Here is a 20,710-nt window from a genome sequence, read left to right on the forward strand (position 1 = left end):
TCATTTTTTCAAAATCTTTGATTTTCATTTTACTTAATTTATCATGCATGAAAATTTGATTTTTTTTCAGATTAATACAGTCGCTCTTGATACCTTGTCATGAAGGATATTTAACATGAAGAGCAGATAAGTCCCCAGATTACGTAACTCTTCCTTATCAACCAGAAGAAAGTTGCAGGTAAGATATTCCAAGATAAAGTGGAATATTTGTTATCACGAAATATGCTCTCTTAGAAGGCTGCGGAACCCTTGGAAGACAAAAGTTGCACATACTAAGTGCATCGTCATGATTTTGGTCCCCCCATTTCAGAAAAATTCTTATTAAAGTTCTCAGAATCAATTTCTGCTGCATAAAACAGAAATCCAACTATAGTTGCTTAATGTAGACGGACATTTATGTCACTGTAACATAAGATAAATTCAGATGTAAGCAGCATTGGGCTGGTTTAGAAGCTTTATGTCAGGGACCAGGCTCCTTCATCTTTCCCATCTTAAGTCATCTATGGCAGATTAAAGTGGCACAAATTCTTTACGTTTCTCCCATTGAGAGATGAGGTCTGTGTCTCCACTCTGCGAGTCTGAGCAGAATATGTGACTACTTTGAATATCAGAATATGGCAGAAATGATACTGTGCCAATTTCTGGGCTCACACCTCAAGGTACTGTCAGTTTCTACTTCCTCATTCTTTAAACTTTGCTCTTTGAGTCCTGAGCTGTCATGTAACAAATCCAGCTACCCCATTTGAGAGGTCATCCAAACAGGCTCTGAGACTTCTTGGAGGAGGAGAGGGCCCAGCTGGGTTCTAATTTTTAGCCACTCTTACAAAATGCCAGAAGTTGAAAGTAAGTTAACAAGGTTCTTGCAGACTAGCCCTGCTGCCCATGCTCTCACTCAGGTTGTCAGCTGAATTCAGTTCATTGTAGTTGTAGGACTGAGGTCCTTTATTCTCAGCTGGGGGGATTCTCTCAGAACTTTGGACCACTTGTATTCCTTCTCACACAGCTCCTCCATCTTTAAACTAGCAACAGTGAGTTGAGTCCTTCTCATACCTTGAATCTCGGACATCTTCTGCCTTCAGCCCGAAAAAGCTCTGTGCTTGAAGGATTGATATATGAAGATCAGGCCCACCCAGATAACACCTGTACTGCCTAATATATTAGTACAATATACTCACAGAATTGATTTCTCATCATATTCACAAGTTTTGTGGATTGGAGAGAAATGTCTTTAAAAGAAGTATTTTTTAAATTCTACCCAACACACAATTCAATGTTATAATCATTTTTATATGAAATTTTCCACTAAATTGTTCACAAAAATATAGGGTAAAAATAGATATTGGGGAATAACCTTGTTTTTGATTTGTGCTCACCTGGCCTTTGTGGAGTACAGCATCTTTTCAGTAAGTCATCAGGTGAAGGGGTGGTAGGAAAGACAGTCTCAGGCAAAGTTGCTCTTATCTACAATGGGGTACCAGAGTTTGCTATTGGGAGTTTAAAAGGGAACCAGACTGCACCAAGGGAGCAACCACAGGCAACTGCTTTGCTTCTCTCTTTGCAGTTATTGTAATTGGCTGTGCACCCACAGGCAAGATTATCACACAGAGTGTACCTGGAAATATTCGTGGGTAACAGCTAGAGAACTCCATACTTGCTTTGTGACTCCAGACCTACCTTTCATTTCTTAAAAGCAGCTGCTAAATATTATCCTATATTACTTTTTACATTTTTTTCAATTAAATGGTTGATCATGTCCTTTAATTACAAAGGGAAATTGAAGGAGAATGTTATTAAATAGAAATGGCACATTAGTTACCTATAATGAAAAAACTCAGCAGACTGAATAATGGGACTTCAGCAGGCTCAGACGACAATAGGTAGATTGGAGGCCAGAGTTTTGAATTGCTGCATATAATAAACTTTTCTGTGAGTCTGCTTAAAAAAAGAATTTTTTTTTCCTGGCTGCACCTGAAGAGCTCTAAGTTTGTCCTCCCTTTGACTTTGAATCTCTGTGTGTAGTGGTTTTCAGAAATTAGCTTTTATGTGATCAAACCACTCGTTTTTGATTCTGGATTCAAAGCTTTTGTAATTATGTTCAGAGCACTGTAAAAAAAAGGGGGGGATAAATACATCTTTAATATATGGAGATTGGGAGATCAGCAGCCAACTGAAACTGCAGCACAGGAGAAAGTGTGCAGGAGGTCGGGGGAGCCGCTGAAAAGAATAGAAATTAGATGCTGTCAAAAAGGGGCGAAAGAATCGGACTCATCCTAAGAAAAGAGCTGCCAAAGAGGAATTTAATAATACACCCCTTTATTTGTGGAGGCAGAATATTAGACACTTACAAGAATGTAGACAATCTGAAACCTGGTAATACCTACCACCTACTTCCCCACCTACCAAGTCATGAGAAATCCAATTATTGGGTATTTTAAAAGATCCTGTTGCATCCACAGCATTTACTGGGTATCAGTAGAAAGTATAGAGCAGTTCACATTATATTTTTGACTATCCGTGACTGAAAAGGAAGAGGCACGTACAAAGTAATTTAAGTTAGGTTATGGGAGTTTTGTAGACCTCCAAAAAAAAAGCAGCAAGAAACTGGAGAATTCAAAACTCTTCTAATTAATATGGTGTGAAAGTCAACTTGTGTCTTGGAGAAGAGGTTTTGAAAACAACTGTGTTTCACATTTGATGGTTTTTCTTTTCTTCGATTTCTGAAAAATGTACCTTTTTTTTTTTTTTGCAATAAGCCCCTTGGCATATGCTCATTACCAGGGAAAATAAAACAGTTATATGACTAATTAGACTTCACCTTATCAGTTCAGGAGAAGCCTGACAACTCGCCCCTTGTTATCATAAACTAATGACGCTGCCCCACGTTACAGGAAGCAATCAGTAGTGGTTCATTATAGCTGCGTCAGCCTGTCCCGTAAATGTCATGAGATTAAAGGTGAAAGCGTTAGCTTCACATTTTTTGTAGATGGATTTTTCAAAGTTCATTGTGGTCAGATTACTTTAAGATGACAGTGACAGTTTCTTATGATACCAAAATGTCTGATAGAAAAGTCTACATACGGATTCAAAAACTTCTATTTGCTCTTGTTTAGATTCATGTCAAGTACTCTGTTTCACTGATTTCTTTTTCTTTTCTTTCTTTCTTTCTTTTTTTTTTTTTTTTACTGTAATTGTCTACCGACAGAATAAGGCAGTGTTCTTGAGTTGTGCAGACAAATAGCCAATTTTCATGTTTCTCAAACAGTTGATGGTGAATTAACTTTGTGTGCAACACAGTACTGTAATAACCCCCTCACACACAGGCACACACACACGGGCAGGCACAATTCTTTTAAGATGTGCACAGCTTTCAGACAGTCTGCTATGCTAGACTCGTTCGCCTTAGGTCAGTTCAGCATCTCCGAAATTTTGTGGTTAAGACTATCTTTTTGTGTGTAACTTGTTGTAGAAATAATGTTCCCTGAAACAAACTATGGGAAAAGCTGTTTTAGATTATGCTTACAGAATACTTGTGACTCATTCAGCCGTCCGTGGAAATTATTACCGGCTCACTGGAATCAGTTTATATAATAATGATTTGAAAAGTCTGTAGTAACTGTCTCACCAATCTGAGGCATTTACTGGTATTGAAACCCCTCTCCTGCTCTAGCTCCCTAATGGTTTTTTCGGATTCAATAGGAAGTTAGAGATGAAGTTAGGCTGGGTGAGTCTGGGGTTCTAGAAAATTTTCCTCATGTAGAAAATGAAGGAGGTGAACTGAACTGTTTCTAAGATCTTTTGGAGCTTGAAACATAATGTCTTAGTGACCTAACTCTTGTGATTGACAGATTAATGACAAAGAAAAGTCACACTTAATATATGCTTTACTTCATTATTATTTCAATAGCCAGTTATCTCAAAAAAAGATCATAGATTAAAGGAGATGAGACACATGAAACCACGGGACAAAATAGCAACCACAACAGGAGATGAAAAAGAGTAGCTAATATTTCTTAAATAGTATTACTCCCCCCAAAATATTTCTTGAATACCTACTAAGTGTAATACATTCTTCTAAATATGTTACATGATTATTTTACCTAAGCTTCACAATGCCCCTTATTGTGACTGGTTATTAATATTTCCCGTATTACAGATGAGACTGAATCTCAGAAAGTTTATGTAAACTACTCTTAAGCTTATACCTAAAAATGAATGTTCCATTTGGGATGCAAATCTAGATCAGGCTGATTTCAGTATCATTTGTTTTTCATGTTATTATGCTGATATTAGCATAGAAACAACACATTTTAAGTTAAATGAGAGGGAGGAAATGAACGAAAATAACATTCTGAAAGAATGAAAAGTACTAAAGAGAACTTGCATGCAGGCACCCATACTACCCACCCCTCAGGTAAGACCAGGATAAACATAACACCATTTAACTTTTTAGGATATATTTTCAGGGAGTCAGAATTATGGATTAAAAAAATATTGAGCTGAACATGTAATTTGTATTCCAACAATCAGATTACAAGAGCTCATTTTGTTTTAATTTTCACTTCTCATACTCATATTTTCATTTATTGTAAAAACTATCTTAATGTTTAAGAAACTACAATATGTCAAAAGAGAACAGAAAATGATGTCATGGCTTTTGTTGAATTCTGGAGGAGTACAGACTACTAGGACGAGACCGAGGCCACTTTGAAGGTGAAAGTAAATAAAGTAAAATAAATAGCTTGTTTTTAGGCATTGAGAAAGTCTTTTTAAAATTTTTCAATTCAGAAATATGATTGCTGTCTTACTGAAGAAGACACTATGAGCATTTTTTAGCATTTTTTAAAAGCAATTACCTATACATTTCCTCTGAATAAGAAGATTTTAAAAATTCTGTCAATAATAGTGTTAACTTTTCAGAGCAAAAAATAAAAGAGCATTTATTTCCAGGATGGTGAGGAACTAGAGAAGCAAATAAATTTTTCACTGAGATGTTATTTGGGTTGTGAGGGAAGATGTTATGGTCATAATAGAGTGTGGTAAAGGGTTAAAATAAATGGGAAGAATTTTTTTTAACCCAGAGGGAGAAGAAAGCCACAAGAAAATAGGTCCACTAATGAATGAGGAAGGGCATGAAATTAATGATGACTCTCAAACGGCTGAGTTATTGAACTCATTTTTTAAATCTGCCTTTAACAAGAGAAATGAAGCAAAGAAATACAGACAATTAAGGAGTAATGAAGACATTGCAAAAACTGCTGTAGCCAACATGGAGATAAGGGAATTCCCTACTTGGCAATCACTGGAAGATGCATATCACCCTGAGTTACTTAGGGAGTTGGCATATTTACTGATCCACACACATTTAATCTTAGAAAACAAAAGAATGTTCACACGTTGGAGAATATGGGGAAAACAGACATTTGAAGGGTATTAAAAACTTCTGCCCAGGAAGGCCGCTATTAGCAAAGTTAGCATTAAATACCCCTGAAAAATACTAAGAATGGGGAACTGGCAGATTGCCTTCAGTATGAGTGAAGCAGGCCATGTGAATTCATAGTTTTGCCATTACACACCCACAAAAGAAATTGAAAGAGAGCAAAAGTCAAGCATTTGGACATTAGGATCATTCCTGACTCGGTGAATCACCCAGTTGTGCATGAAATATTAATCATTCAAAGAAAGCAATATAATCATGGTTTGGGAAATAGGTGAAAGTTCATCATGAGTGGTGAAAAAATACGGCAAATTATATAAATGACTAGGGGGCTCAATATGGGCTAATACTGGTTCTGTTTTGTTTTTAAAAATTGTTTTTTTGATTAGCAAAATGATTAATGAATTGTTTAAAAGATTTTTAAATGGTGTTCTCCTCATAAAGTCTGAGAAAACATGCAAAAAGTACCAAGAGGCAAAAGGATCAAAGCAGGGCTATAAATCTTGAAGTGGAGGCTTATGCTAAAAGCGGGGAGGTGGGTGGGCTGAGATAAAAGTTCTCAAGAACTCAAGGGCCTTATCTCGAGAACTTGGGCTGCATCTTGAAGTTCAAATGAGACAAAAGTCCAACAGTGTGACTGCAGTCCTGATGAAAGAGATCGCTGCTTTTTCCCCCTTTGCTCTTAGCTATCCTTAAATTTTCTCACTGCTAGAAAGACTAGTTGGTGTCTTTTCTCCTCTAATCAATAAGCAGAATGGAAAACCATGCATACTGAAAACTACAGACTCATAGCCATGCTGTGGGAAAGAAAAAGTAGAAATGAACACAAGAAACCCTGACGATAAATGAGAAAAAAGAACTCAGAACTCAGATGACCATGAGAACCCAAGTTAGCTCTGAGCTTTAGACTTGTTTGAAGAAATTTAGGGAAAATGCCCAAAATAGAAAGTGTAAAGATTAGGAAAAAGAGATGAAAAATCTTTCAACTGACTAGGTGCAAATAAACACCGATTAACAGAAAAATGTAAAATCAGAAAATTTGAGATGGAGCTATAGCATAGAACAAGCGGTGATGAGTTGACGTTGCAGAGGAATAACTCATCAGGCACATCTTGCTGTTGCGTGGGAAAACTAGGATGTGATTGCAGTGACTTAACCCAGCAGAGACTCGGTGAGCCTTCTGATGCCTCTTCTCTTTTGCTCATGAGATAAAAGGGTATTTTGAATGCCCAATTCAAGTGTTTTAAGTCTCTGCTATTGATGAAAACTCATCACTTCTCAAAGAGGATGCACTATATATTTTCCTTCTTTTATGTATAACCAGAATACTTCTTCAGTGTTAATAAGAGTTCTCTGCTGTCACACATTTGCACTGTCTGACACACTGAACATTATCACTACCACTTGCATCATCCCTCCAGGGCAGGCATTGTTATCCAGGCATCACAAGTAAGGAGAATAACAGCACCTTTAAGTAGCATTTTCTGTGTCACTCAGCAGGGAGATGGTGAGGCTGGACAACAAACCCAGGTAATAGTGTCCCAAACTCTTTCTCCTGCTCCCCCACCGCTCCACACTAAGGCTGACTTAGAGTGCAGAATATTCTTGTTCCTCTCACTCTCTGTAAAATCGGTGGTTCCATCATTCTGACATTGTCCTCAATTGAAAGGCACTGAATGGGCTCTTGTCAGAGTCCGTGATCTCAAATGAAAGAGCCCAGAGGGGCTGCTAGTAATGAAGACATTTCACTCTCCTAAAAGTTCTATGTCAAATTGGTTGAGTGGTCACAATTCTCATCATGGCCTTTGATGACCTGCCCTTGGTTCAGGGCATTTTCAGTAACTATGTAAACATAGCTACTGTCTGTAACTTCCGTGGCATAACAGTTACAGTTTCTGTGCCAAACAGCTATGTTTTCCCTGAATGAAACTCTGCAAGAGAGATAGGGGGGTTTTGTGTATATCCTTTGCTCAGCAGGTCTGTTTACACATAATACACAGGCACCTCATCTTCACAGCCTGTGATTTCAGATTCTTAATTCGAGGTTTCAGGTGTTTGAACCAGATACCAAATTACTCAGAACATTTGTTGATGAAGACTTTGGTAATGTCATTAGGTTCCCTAGAAGCTCAGTGTCTTCCTTTTTTTTAATTGAAGCATAGTCAGTTTACAATATTATGTTAATTTCTGGTGTACAGCATAGTGATTCATATATATATATTCATATGCATATATACATATGTATATATATTCCTTTCCATATTCTTTTCATTATAGGTCATTACAAGGTATTAAATATAGTTCCCTGTGTTATACAGTAGGACTTTGTTGTTTATCTATTCTATGTATAGTAGTTAATATCTGCAAATCTCAAACTCCCAATTTATCCCTGCCCACCTACTTTCCTCCCTGATAACTTTAAGTTTGTTTTGTATGTTTGTGAGTCTGTCCCTGTTTTGTAAATAAGTTCATTTGTGTCCTTTTAAAAAAAATTAGATTCCACATATAAGTGATATCATATAGTATTTTTCTTTCTCTTCCTGGCTTTCTTCACTTAGTATGATGACCTCCAGGTCCATTTGAGTCTTGAGCATAGCTTCAAATGAGAACATAATATTAATAAGCCAGGTAGTTAATTCACTCACTCATTCATTCATTCGAAAAATTACTCTACATACATGTGTTAAGCTCTGACAGTGTATCAGGAACTACATCCAGCCTGGGGCACAGCACAAAGGCACCTGTTGCTGGGCATCCTTATCCCCTAACTGGTAAATTAAGAGACATTTCACAAGGATTTCCCATTATTTATCAAAACAGTAACATTTATTGATGACTTACGTATTACATAAAGCAAATTCAAGGGCTTCCTTTTAATAATGTTTTTCACATCTATATTTCTAATATGCTGCCTTAAACGTAGAAATGATTGCATTATTGAGCTAGAATAAGAAATAGCTTGCACTATGGAATACTCTTTTGGGAGTATGTTGCATAAGTGAACTTTGTGGTTAAAACAGAGAAGTAGTAAAGTGGAAAAACACTGGTTGTTGGGAACGCACATGTATACAGATGCGAGCGCAGCCCCAGCAGTGTGTCATACAGAGTGCCATGGGAGCAGAGTAGGCTGCACAGAGTTCACTACAGAAGGTAGACGCGGAAGCGGTGCGTGAAAGGGGAATCAGAATGGTAAACCCTACCAGTTCAGTAGCCTCGGGCAGGGAAATAGATTGGTGTCATGAGTATAAGCAGTGATTCTGTCTGAATGGAATACAGAGTTTGTGAGTAAAGCCCTGGAATAAACTGGGGGGGGGGGTGTCTGAGGACATTTCTGAAAGCATGGTAAGCGTACGTGGACTACGTGGTAGGTTTAGTCATTGGCAGGCCCACATACAGCCATAGGAAAGCTCAGGGTATCATCCTTTTCCCAAGACTCGTTTTGGATCTGCAGTTGTAAGCTAGGTCCTCTGGGGCAAAGCAGCTTCCGGGTTCTCTGAGAGTCAGCGCTCAAGTCTGGGCAATGTTAAGCCCCAAGCTGTAGGTGGCGCTACTTTCAGGGACATTGAAGTCTAATTCACCACCGTGTCCATCATACACTGAAGGAAGTATAAACTCCCAGGGCTTCAGCCTGAACCATTCTGAATGCTGTGCCTACACGATGCCTTGGATGCCTTCTGCAGCTCCCATACACTTTTCTGTGGCTTTGAGGCTTTGACTCCTCAATTAGAAAGATTCTCATAGGTTCTTAACCCCTTCTCTTTGAGCGTATTTGCATTAACTAAAATGGGGCTTTTACTCAGCTACCTTTCTGAGTGGAACACCTCACTTGTCTTAGGAGGAGCCTAGATGTTTTGCCATGGCTCAGGTTTCTAAAGTGCACAGGAGAAGGTTCTGGATTCTTAAGCAAATTACATTTAGCTCAGGTGAGAAAATCAGGCAAGCCAGTGGGGAATAATCTGTTCAGGAAAGCCTGCACAATCAGAAAGATTCTAGGAATTAAGAAATCAGATATTCTGTAAGAGCAATAATAGTAAACAGACATGAATCCTAATTGCTAGTCACTAATGCTCTGGTTTTCCAGGATTCCAAGATGTCTGTATAAAATCAATACTTATGAAGGTTTATTTTGAGGGACAAAAAGAAACATTTACTATTAATTATAATACACTATAAAATCTGCTAATTGAATATACATAAAATTTTATGTAAATGCAGGGGAAAATGGCTTGTAAAACCCCTTCTTTGCTTCCAAAGAGGCCCAGTTCGAATACTAAGCCCTCATATTTTTTGTGTTATGGCTATAAGGAATTCCCCCATTCCCCAAGTGCCAAAAATCTGTATTATTCCTTCTGTTTTGCTTGAAATGTCCTTGCACAGCCAACATTTTCACTCACTTCGCTAACCCCCGCTCACCTCGTAGACTGCAGCTGAGATGTTACTTGTTCCCGACAGCCTGACCTGACTCACCAAGTGGGGATTAGGTGTCTCTACTGTGAGATCACATACAATGCGCGCTTTCCCTCACTTCAGTACATGTCATGCTATATATACTATCCTTAGTCCCGTGTTCCTTGGTTACCAAAACCTGGAACATGGCTTGGCCTCATCAGTGCTCATAAATACTTGTTGCATGTCTCAAGTAGTTGAACAAATGATTGACTGGATGAATGGATAAATCAGTGGATTGAAAGATAGATAGATACTGGTTTCTGGCTTTTGAGTATGACTTATACCACTGAGAACGTTACTGTGTGTGAAAAGAACGAAGTCAAGAGAACTGAGTCTCCGATCAAGAGTAACATAGAAAAGTTAATACTCCATTTTTTTAAAACTTCACTCAAATATTTATTAAATGCCCACCTGTTATGTCAAAAGTGACCCATAATTTTTAGAAATATATTCATTCATTGGGCGACTTACATAACAAAATATCCTTGTTTTTTTGCTCCAATAATTTGCTGCTTGTATATTTTAGAAGCTAATAATGAGCTAAACCCTTAAACAAAATTGCTGGTTGTAGTTATAGGACATATGTTTAAAAGCCTGAAAACTATTTTTTCTCTTTTCTCTCAAAAGAATTTTAAAACAAGGGAATAATTGTCAAACTAGGCCCAACGTGTACTTTGTGAAAAATTAAGCTGCATATGCAAATACAAAATAAGTGATTACACGTAAATAGGGAAATCAGCCGCCATTCTTTCTGTGTGGAGATCTCACTGGTGGCACGGTGATCAGCATTCCCATCAGCCATAGACCTGGGGTTAAAGCAGAGCTCTGCTGGTATGCGAGATGTTACTGTAAGCTCTCTCACCCACCGAGAACTACAAGAGTTGAAATACTCTGTTTTAGTCGAGAAATTTTTATAAAGTCAAGGAGCAACTGGACACATGTAAACAGCAATATTTATTTTAAATTAGAGCTGAGTCTCTGGATTTCTAATAAAAAAAAATCATGTAGAAGATGGAGAAAGGTTTCTGGATGGAAGGAGCATCCCTGAATACGTGGGACTCCATTTCTTATAAAGCCCTTGACTTGTGGGTACCAGAGTCATCACTTGCCCTGATTTGAAGTTGGTTCACCACTTGTCCAAAATGATTTACTCATAGCACTTGCTATACTTACCAAGGTGAGGAAATAAGCAGTTTTCATCCATAGAAACACATGCCTATCTAGGGGAATTTATGCAGTGTCTTTATCAGGACAGGGACAAAAAGAGGAAGAAAAACAGAGAGGGTACATGTAAAATCACTAATATAAGTGTTGAGATCTGCAGCCTGAAGTAGATTTGTATTATCACTGCTTGTAAATTGCATGGTATTCTCCACTCCAACTAGAACCAATTTCCAGCTTTTCTTCCAGTAAGACTCCTCTTACTTTGGGTTGTGTTGCGCACATTAAACCTTTATTTGTGTTTGGCTTATTTCATGAAAAACACAATTTTACTTCCACTGAGGATGATGCTTATTTTCAGTAGCCCTTCTGAGTTTCTAGAGTGACTTGTAAAGACCAAATCTCACATGGATCAGGAGAATTTTAAAGATGCCATGGTGTCTGGCAGGACAATGTAGTCAGGATCTAGAATGTGTATAGCCTTTCTCAAAAGAGTAGAACTAAAACCTACAGCCAGCATAGTTCTCAACGGTGAAAAACTCAAAAGCTTCCCACTAAAATCTGGGACAAGACAAGGATGCCCACTATCACCACTCCTATTCAACATAGTCCTGGAAGTCCTAGCCACAGCAATCAGGCAAGAGAAAGAAATAAAAGGGATCCAAATTGGAAAAGAAGAGATAAAAGTGTCATTATATGCTGATGACATGTTACTATATATAGAAAACCCTAAAAGGTCCACACAAAAGCTACTAGAGCTGATTGAAGAATTCAGCAAGGTAGCAGGTTACAAAATTAATGTTCAAAAATCAGTTGCATTTCTTTACACTAACGATAAATCAACAGAAAAAGAAAGTAAAGAAATAATCCCCTTTAAAATAGCACCTAAAGTAATAAAATATCTGGGAATAAATCTAACCAAGGAGGTGAAAGAATTATACACAGAAAACTAAAAACCATTGATGAAGGAAATTAAAGAAGACTTTAAAAAATGGAAAGATATTCCATGCTCTTGGATTGGAAGAATCAATATTGTTAAAATGGTCACACTGCCCAAGGCAATCTACAGATTTAATGCAATCCCTATCCAATTACCCAGGACATATTTCACAGAACTAGAACAAATCATAATAAAATTTATATGGAACCATCAAAGACCTAGAATTACTAAAGCATTACTGAAGAGAAAGAAAGAGGCTGGAGGAATAACTCTCCCAGACTTCAGACAATACTATAGAGCTACAGTCATCAAGACAGCATGGTATTGGTACCAAAACAGACATATGGACCAATGGAACAGAATAGAGAGCCCAGAAATGAACCCACAAACCTTTGGTCAACTAATCTTTGACAAAGGAGGCAAGAATATACAATGGAATAAAGACAGTCTCTTCAGCAAATGGTGTTGGGAAAACTGGACAGCAGCATGTAAAACAATGAAGCTAGAACACACCCTTACACCATATACAAAAATCAACTCAAAATGGATTAAAGACTTAAACATAAGACAAGATACAATAAACCTCCTAGAGGAAAACATAGGCAAAACATTATCTGACATACATTTCAAACATTTTCTCCTAGAAGAAATAAAAGCAAGAATAAACAAATGAGGCCTAATGAAACTTACAAGCTTCTGCAGAGCAAAGGAAACCAGAAATAAAACAAGAAGAAAACCTACGGAATGGGAGAAAATTTTTGCAAGTGAAACCGACAAAGGCTTGATCTCCAAAATATATAAGCAGCTCATACGACTCAATAAGAAAAAAATAAACAACCCAATCCAAAAATGGGCAGAAGACCTAAACAAGCAATTCTCCAAGGAAGACATACAAATGATCAAAAAGCACATGAAAAAATGCTCAATATCACTAATTATCAGAGAAATGCAAATCAAAACTACAATGAGGTATCACCTCACACCAGTCAGAATGGCCGTCATTCAAAAATCCAAAAATGACATATGCTGGAGAGGCTGTGGAGAAAGGGGAACCCTCCTACACTGCTGGTGGGAATGCAGTTTGGTGCAGCCACTATGGAAAACAGTGTGGAGATTCCTCAAAAGACTAGGAATAGACTTACCATATGACCCAGGAATCCCACTCCTGGGCTTGTATCCAGAAGGAAATCTACTTCAGGATGACACCTGCACTCCAATGTTCATAGCAGCACTATTTACAGTAGCCAAAACATGGAAACAGCCTAAATGTCCATCAACAGGTGACTGGATAAAGAAGAAGTGATATATTTATACAATGGAATACTACTCAGCTATAAAAACCGACAACATAATGCCATTTGCAGCAACATGGATGCTCCTAGAGAATGTCATTCTAAGTGAAGTAAGCCAGAAAGAGAAAGAAAAATACCATATGATATCGCTCATATGTGGAATCTTAAGACTCATGGACAGAGAATACAGACTTGTGGTTACCTGGGGGGGGAGGGTGGGAAGGGATAGACTGGGATTTCAAAATTGTAGAATAGATAAACAAGATTACACTGTATAGCACAGGGAAATATACACAAAATGTTATGATAACTCACAGAGAAAAAAATGTGACAATGAGTGTGTATATGTCCATGAATGACTGAAAAATTGTGCTGAACACTGGAATTTGACACATTGTAAAATGATTATAAATCAATAAAAAATTTTAAAAAAAGAGTAGAACTAAGACAAAACTAAAATATGCCATGAAATATTTCACAGTTCAGTTCCAGTTCATCCCCCTCTTCTCACCTGGGATATCATCACAGCATACGTGAGAAAATAAGCCTTCCTTTGTGATCTTTACCTTCAATTTGTAGACATTTGTCTTTGGAGGTCTCGTAATCTTTTTCTTGAGAACTTTTGGCAGATTAGATCATCACGTGCCTACTTAGGATTAGGGAACATTATCCAGATGGAACCAGGTGCTACTAACATTTTGACATTATACATATCACAGCCTTCCCTTCTGTACAGAATAAGTAGATGAGAAAAAAATTAAGGAAAATATATTTTCTATTATCTAAATAGCCGAAAGGCAGTGGAATGTGAGCTGTGTTAATATCTAGGGGAAAAGAAATCCAGACTGTAGAAAGCAAGAATGCATGAATCTTAAGATGAGCGAATACAAGGAATGTTTGACAAATAGTGCAGAATCTTGTCTGATGGGAGAGGAGAAAGCACGAGGAGGAGAGGAAGTGGAGGCTAGACTCTATAGGAACATGATGCCTTTGTAAGGATTTTGACAGTTGCTCCAAGTGACATGAGAACTCAATGAAGCATTTTTTTTAATTGAGATGAAACTCACTGCTTAAAATGATCCATTTTAAAGTGAACAGTTGAATGGCATTTGTATTGCAATTTTGTGCAACCACCACATCTGTCTAGTTCCAAACATTTTCACCAATCCAAACTAAAATCCTATACACATTAAGCAGTTATTCCCCATTCCTCTCAACCCCAGTCTCTGGTAACCACCAATCTGTCTTCTGCTTCTACAGATTTACATATTCTGGATATTTTATATAAATGGAGTCCTGTAATATGTAACCTTTTGTAACAGGTCCATCCATGCTGTAACATGAGTCAGCACTTCATTTCTTTTTCATGGCTAAAATACTCCATTGCATGGATATACCACAATCCTGTTTATCCATTCATCTGCTGATGGACATTTGGATTGTTTCTACCTTTTTAGTTATTGTGAATTGTGCTGCCATAAATATTCATGGACAGTTTTTGTTTGATCATTTGTTTTCCAATTATTTTGATGTATACCCAAGAGAGGAATTGCCTGGTCATATGGCAATTGTGTGTGAAACTTTTGAGGCACAAAATAAACTTGGTTTCAGTGAAGGATTTTTGGTCAGAAAGGGACCTGATACTTAACGATTTTAAAAAATTGTTCTTACCGCTACACAGAGAATAGATTGCAGGGGAGCAATTCAGGAAAGAATTCAGAATTAACTGCAGCCAGCTGACTGAGAGATGATACTGCTTTGAAGCAGGATATAAGCAATGGAGAATTGAGAGAAGGGCTCCAACTTGGGATATTAAGGAAAGCCAATGGGATTTGTTAATGGTTTGGACGTGTGGGGAAGAAAGGGTGCAAGGATGACTGTAAGATTTCTGGCCTGAGGAATTAGAAGATTGAAATCACCAATTCTAAAAGGGAAACTGAACTGTAAAGTAGTAGGTTGAAGGGGGGAAACCAAGGTAAAACTGACCTGACTATTGTATATGTTACATTAGCAATATCTTCTCAACATCTCTATCATATACCTATCATGATGTAACTAACCACTATGAAACTTAGTGCCTAATTTGGTTGTGACTGTCTGTGCCAGGAATGTGGGCAGAGCTCAGCTGAGTACTTCTGCTGGCCTCAACTGGCATCACTCATGTGGCTGAAATAGGCTTTGAGATTAATTGGGATCTGGTTGATCTAGGATACCTCAAATAGGATGAGTCACTCTCCACTTGGTCTTGTCCTCCAATAAGCTAGCATAAATCTTGTGTATGTGTGTGGAAATTTCAGGGCAACAAGAGGGGAGTTGAATCTTCGATGTCTTCTGTGTTCTCAGCATGCAGCTTTTATAGGTGTCCCTTTTACTGATACAATTGGTCAAATAAAGTCACAAGTTCAATCCTGATCCAATGGGATAAAGAAGAAAATTCCACCTCTTGACAGGGCCGTCAAGGTCACATTGCAAAGGTATGCAAATCAGGGAAGAATTGGTGGGTTTTTAAAAAAATAATTTACCACACCATCAAAGTGGAGATATTGAGAACATATTAACTTCTATGCACCTAAAATTTAGGAGAGAAGAGAGGGCTGGAAAGTGAATGTAGATTGATGGAGAGGAAGATCTTTCCAGGTTGAGCTCTGATGTTATCCTAAAATTAAAAATCAGTGAGGTAGAAAATGGAATAAAATGAATTAGATAATTAGTGAATTAGATGGAGCGATCACTGAAGTAGGACACCAAGAGAAATTTACATCCAAGACATTAAATTTGGCCTTGAAATACACCAAAAAATGACTATGCATTTGTTGTTTATGTCATAGATAATGGTTTTTCTGACAGTTTAGCATCTTTGAAGTTATCTGACCAGTTTGTCATGGTGACTGTTCCCTAGCTAGCCCTAGGCTAAGAGAGGGGCAGTGGTTTACATGAATACCAAAATTCTCCCTGTACTAAGCTCATTAAAAGATCTGCACTTCCATTAATATCCAGGAAAACTAGGCCAGCAATCGTCTGCAATGCTAATGGGAGCTATGAATTTGAATTTTCATTGAAGTAATAAGGCCATGTGTTTTAAACACTGGTAAACCTCAGCCGTGGAGGCAATTGAAAGACATTCATTTTATAGCCAGGTTGAAACGCATAGTATTTATTAAACATCTTTCTATACATAAAATCGTTGTGGCTCCTCACAATTATGCAGAATTGAATAAAGCACTTGATCTTGTTTCTCAAATGGATTGCCATTTAAATGAGACAACATAGATGAGATCATACATTTTATAAAATGCCAATGGTAAGGGAAGAGTGATAATGGTCCCGCAAAGACATATGGATGTGAAGCATAGAAAGATATACTTAGCAATAGAGGGGAGAGGCACGGAAAAGAGTAAGCATGGGGGAGGGCAGAGCAAACTCCTTACCAACTCGTAGTATCTATAAACAAATCTCCTGGTCTAGTAAAAACTCCTGCTGCCACTTAGGGTTTCTACAATGTGCCAGGCACCCTCCTAAATACATCTACATCAAGTTACTTAGTCTTCCTAGCAACCAGTAAGGTAGGAGCCATTTCTCGTGCCTACACCACACCCAGTCGGTCCTCTCGTGTGCACTATGCCAGTACCTCTGCACAAATGCGTGCTGTGGTGGCTCCCTGCGTTCCTACCTTTCAGATTTACCCCTAAAGCCTTAGCCACTCAGCCATCATGCAGATGCCACTTGGGACTAACGGCCCAGCTTTCCTCCCTTTGGAGGGATCATTTTGGAGAAGCATTCCACGCGGTTCATTGGACAGCCCGGGGGTGAATGAGCTTTAAGTGTTCGCCACAGAAACTGGCTCAGGGATGCTCCTTTAGTTGCTTTCTTCCCTTCCTGTTTCATTATCCTGTCTTTCTCACTGTCCTTTCTGCAGTTACCTCCCCCATAAACTATCTGCCCCTAGATCCATGCCTCTGGTGCTGTTTGTGTAGAATCTAAACTAAGACAGGAACAAACCATTCCACACTTAGACAGGAAAATGAGGTTATAAAAATGTAAGAACTTGATCAAAATTACCTACAGAAATGATCAACATCCAGATTGGCCCCTGATCTTCTATCATTAAGTAAAACTATCAAAATCAAGGATTTCACTATTTAATTGCTATAGATAAATCAAATATTTATAGGCTCGACTATGAAATTCTGTGATTCTAAATTATAATTCTTATGCATAAAATAAGGAAAGAAATATTTCCTTGATAAGAATTTAGGATCTAAAACAGTGAACTTTCTGGGGCAGAAAAGCTCTCTTGTTTCTCTACCATTCTTAAAATAAATTACTAAAGACATATCCCCATATTTTAATCTCTGAATGTTTATTTAAATTTACAATGCATTGAAAGACCTGAATTTTTGGATTTCTAAGAAGTATTCTTTGTGTTCTCTTAATCTTGCTTAAGGTACTTCCTCCCAGATTTATGGGGACTTCGATGATAATTAGAGCCTGTATTTGTAGGGAATTTTATTCTTTAGAGTGCTTGCACATATGTTATCTCATTTAACTGTTGCACTCAGAAGGTACATGGAATCATTATACAGATGAGGAAACTTAATTGCAGTGATTGCATCTTGCCCACACTAATGTACGCAGCATATGGCAGAACCAGGTAATGAATTCAGATCTTTTTGGAATATAAGGCAGGGCTTTGTCTACTGCTGCATAGCTATTTCTGAAGTTGTTTTTACTACAACCCATGTTGAGAAAAGCAGTAAAGAATGAACTCTCTGGGTGAGCCATGTGGAAAGGAGATGGTTTGAGTGAGTTTATAAATAGCTGCTTTCCATTAATTGGTATGTTTTATTCTCTGCATTTCCAAAGCATATATAGATGCATGAAGAAGATTTGTTCTAATAGAACTTACACAAAAGAAACATGATGTTGCAGTATCAAGTAGTCAAGATTTAGAACCTAACAGAAATATGCAATTATGCAACTCTTCCCCTGGTAATTCCTACCATGTATAGTTCTTCAATCTCTTGACCCTCTGCTTATCTTTGAAGTGGTGCTGATAATACTATATCAAATGAAAATATGAATGAAATTATCTTTAAATCATAAAAGAGTCAAATCATTCATTGCTGTGTGGTTACCTTTTGCTAATTTCAAGCTGCTGGCTCACAACATACTTGAACATGGAAGAGAAGAATCTGTGTATGAGTAGTTAGCATTTGCCCTTTCTTAAAAGTCAGGGGAAGCGCTTTTTAAATTAGTCTTTTCCATCTGAGCAGTTGCAGGGGGCAAGATTTTCTGTGTTTTTCATCTCATCACCCCATCTGAGAAGTGATAAATCCTTTAAATCTGGTCTTAACAAGTCAACAATTCCTAGCTCTTACAGCTGATCTACTGTATCCCAAGCTCTGTTCTGATCTTTTGACATAATGTCTCCTTCTTCTCTACAAGTTGTTGATATTTTTTGTAAATTGTGGTTAAAAAAATGCATAACATAAAATTTATCATCTTAACCATGTCTAAGTTTACAGTTCAGTAGTGTTAAGTATATATTCACTTTGTCATGCAACTATCACCACCATCCATCCCCATTACTCTTTTTATTCTATAAAATGAACACTCTGTACCTGTTAAACAATAATGCACCACTCCCCTCTTCCGCTAGCCCCTGGCAACCATCATTCTACTTTCTGTCTCTTTGAATTGGGCTATTCTAGGAACCTCCTATAAGTGGAATCTTACAGCATTTGTCTTTTTGTGACTGGCTTGTTTCACTTAGCATAGTGTCCTCAAGATTCATCCATATTATAGCATGTATCAGAATTTCCTTCCTTTATTGAGGCTGACAAGTAGTACTTCATTGTATGTATATATCACACTTCGTTTATTCATTTATCCATTGATAGACACTTGGGTTACTCCAACTTTTTTGCTGATGCAAATAGTAATGCTCTGAATGATTATGCAACTATCTCTTTGAGATCCTGCTTTCAATTCTTTTGGATACAGAGGTGAAATTGCTGGATCATGTGTTAGTTCTATTTTTAAATTTTTGAGGAACATCTATACTGTTTTCCATAGTGATTGCACAATTTTTTATTCCCATCATTGGTACATAAGAGTTCCAATTTCTCCATGTTCTCACCACACTGGTTATTCTTTTTGTTTTTAATAGTAGCTATTCTAATAAGTATAGAGATAATATCTCATTGTACTTTTAATTTGTATTTCCCTAATGATTAGCAATGTTGAACATCTTTTCATGTGCTTTTTGGCCATTTGTACATCATGTTTGGAGAAATGTCTGTTCAAGTCCGTTGCCCATTTAAAAAAAATATGGACTACTTCATGAAGTTTCGTGTCATTCTTGCACAGCAGCCATGGTACTCTTCTCTGTATCTTTTCAATTTTAGTACGTCTGCTGCCAAAGCATGCACCTAAGTGGTTGTTCCTAATGAGAATTTTCACTGTCATATTTTTCTCTTCTCAACAAACCACTATCCACTGACTATGCACCTACTTCCAGAATTTTTTCCCATAAAAACTATAGAAGAAAATTTATATGTATTCTTAAAACTTATTTCTTGTTCATGTTCAAGTCATCAGCTATTTTCATTTCTTTATCCCACTGGTAGTCTTTAAGTTTTTTGGTTTTGGTTTGTTTGGTTTTGTTTGTACTTGTTCGTGTCACTAGGTTTGAAGGGAGGAAAATTTTAAAGTCTGACTTAACCTCTGCCACCTTAAACAGCCTGATCAAAGTAGAGACGAGTAAGGAGCAACACTTCAACCTCACGTCTGAAGGGGACATAAATCCTGTTCCTTTTTTTGTTTGTTTGTCTTAATCAGAAGTTCTTAATTTTCTCACCATTGATGTAAAAATTATTTATGCTTGCACCGCAAGCAACATAAATCATTAACACAAAAGAACACTAAGCAGCCTTAGTCAGTATCACTTCTTTCTGTGAGACACAGTGGAAATGAAGGAATACAACTTGTCATTGAGCAGAAGTCTCAGAAACATTTATCCAGGGCCTCATTTATTTAACTCCAGTCACACTGGTCTTTTTATTTTTAGGACAAATCAAGTCCTTTCCATCCCAAGAACTTTGTACATCTTTTTCCTTGTCATCATTTCATCCTTTTCATTGAGGTCTTAGCTTAATGGTGCCTCCTCCAAGGGGCATTCAGACAGCTAAGCCGACGGTGCTGCCTCCTGACGTTCGTCTTCTAACATCGCATCCAACGTATCTTCTTCCCAGCACAAATCACTTTCTGAAGTTATCTTACTAATAATTTATTTGTGTGCTTGTTCATTGTCAGCTACCACTACCACCTGTTCAAATATATGTCTTATAATTGCAGAAGGCTATTTTTTACCTCTACACCCTCAGTGCCTAAAACAGTGCCTAATTAATAGCATATGTTTAATAAATATATGTT

At 37.5% G+C, this 20,710-nt stretch overlaps 1 protein-coding gene and 1 non-coding gene across 12 annotated transcripts in view; one reads left to right on the plus strand and one right to left on the minus strand.

The window, feature by feature from the left end:
* ARPP21 (cAMP regulated phosphoprotein 21) overlaps nt 1–20,710 on the plus strand; it is a 425,580-nt gene that overhangs the window by 33,061 nt on the left and 371,809 nt on the right. For all 11 annotated transcript variants that reach the window (XR_012060521.1, XR_012060523.1, XR_012060522.1 and 8 more), the window contains exon 4: nt 71–178. The gene's annotated coding sequence lies outside the window, so the exon portion shown is untranslated. The remainder of the gene's footprint in view (nt 1–70; nt 179–20,710) is intronic.
* Nucleotides 19,601–19,703, minus strand: LOC116284057 (U6 spliceosomal RNA). Its single transcript, XR_004193843.1, has one exon. It is a non-coding gene; the product is annotated as a U6 spliceosomal RNA (small nuclear RNA).

Source organism: Vicugna pacos, chromosome 17 (genome assembly GCF_048564905.1).
Source record: "Vicugna pacos chromosome 17, VicPac4, whole genome shotgun sequence".
NCBI classification, from domain to species: Eukaryota; Metazoa; Chordata; class Mammalia; order Artiodactyla; family Camelidae; genus Vicugna; species Vicugna pacos.